Source organism: Sinocyclocheilus rhinocerous, unplaced genomic scaffold, assembly GCF_001515625.1.
Source record: "Sinocyclocheilus rhinocerous isolate Xijiao unplaced genomic scaffold, SAMN03320098_v1.1 scaffold2926, whole genome shotgun sequence".
In the NCBI taxonomy this organism is placed as follows: domain Eukaryota; kingdom Metazoa; phylum Chordata; class Actinopteri; order Cypriniformes; family Cyprinidae; genus Sinocyclocheilus; species Sinocyclocheilus rhinocerous.
The window spans coordinates 71,049-72,649 of record NW_015664991.1 but is presented as its reverse complement, the minus strand read 5'-3'; positions in this window follow the sequence as shown (position 1 = coordinate 72,649).

The window sequence follows — 1,601 nt, the reverse complement described above, 5'->3', positions numbered from 1 at the left end:
CTTTCTGTTTCGGACTGTGTTTGCACCTCGCCTGGACTATTGCTCTTGTTATTGGACTACCCCTCTTGTCAAGCCCCTTGGATTACGTTCGCTGTCGACTGACTCACGCCCGTTGTGGATTACTCTTTGTCTTGCCCTCAATATCCCTGTTTGCCATTGTCAGAACCTTGCCTGTTTTATGACCACGCCTTTAAATAAAAGCTTTGCAGATGGATCCGCACGTCTCTCATCTCGTTCGCCCCGTAACATACTCTAATTACAAAAAGACAGAAATATATGATTATACTGTTATAAAGTACTATTTACATACTAATTGTACTATAAAACAAAAAAATATATAATTATAATAATTTAACCCAGCAAGTTACTAATATTTATCCTTGTGAAAACTTTTGAACATGATGAAGATGTCCAAATTTTTCTTATTTTGTTGAAATATCTTTTTTTTTTTTTCCATTTAGTACTGCCCTTCGGAAGCAACAGAAGATACTTGCATGTTTCACAAATTAAGTACAATTTACCTTGATCTTCAAATTCTAAAAGTTTTCACCCCCGGCTCTTAATGCATCGTGTTTCCTGAAGAACAGTGCTCAGTTTAACTGTTCAGAACAAACAAGGGACTCATGAACAACCATCACAAAACAAACAAACAGTCGTGGATCATCCAGGTGACACACACAATATTAAGAACCAAGGGTTCACAAACCTTTGAAGGGGGTTATTTTAATAATTTCAGCTGTTTTTTTTTGTTTGTTTTTCTTGTGTACTATGTAAACATCTTTTATGTAAAATATCTTACTCAGGACAGTACTAAATAAAAAAATACCATGCATTTTGTATGATCTCTCTTATTTTGTTAAAATTATTCACATTTTCTGCAAGGGGTTCCCAAACTTTCGTATCTCTCCGTGTCACACAACAGCGCAGCGGCTGTGCTCTGTTTTTCAGCTTTACTGCGGGTCTCTTGGGCGCCTTTAGCTTGATTAAAATCTATCACCCTGGTTCAGCGAGCTCATTTACGCTTTCTTCGTGGAAGTTTGGCGGGACATCGCTCCCTAACCGCTCACTTTTCTCTCGCTGTCAAATTATCAGCCAAAAGCCATATCCCTTCACCATGATGTAGTGCCGGACCTATTTTCACCTGTGTAACATTAGAATATTCCTAGTGAAGCCCGAGGCGTGAATTTCCAATGGGTTAAAGCAGAGCTTGCTCGCTTTGAGGAGAGAAGATGAGTGTATGTTCTGTGAGAAACATACACTTTGACTTTAAATGCGCCATCTCGAACCTGAAATTGAATGGGACATATTCAGCAAATGTTAATTTTTTGGGTGACAGACAGGGCAGGACTTACGGGGCCGTATAATAATCAGATAACTAGTTAGCGTCCATTCAAATCGCTAGAATTGTCCTCGGACCACTGCAATACCAGTGATATATATACCAATACTACAATCTCAGTTGAGAGATCAAAACTCTGAAATAACACGGAGCAGAAAAAAAACAAAGATTATTATGAAAATGTATTGTCATATCTGTGTCCTTTTATGTCAGATTCTTAAATGTAATAAATTCAATCTGAATAAAAAAAACAACATGTTGG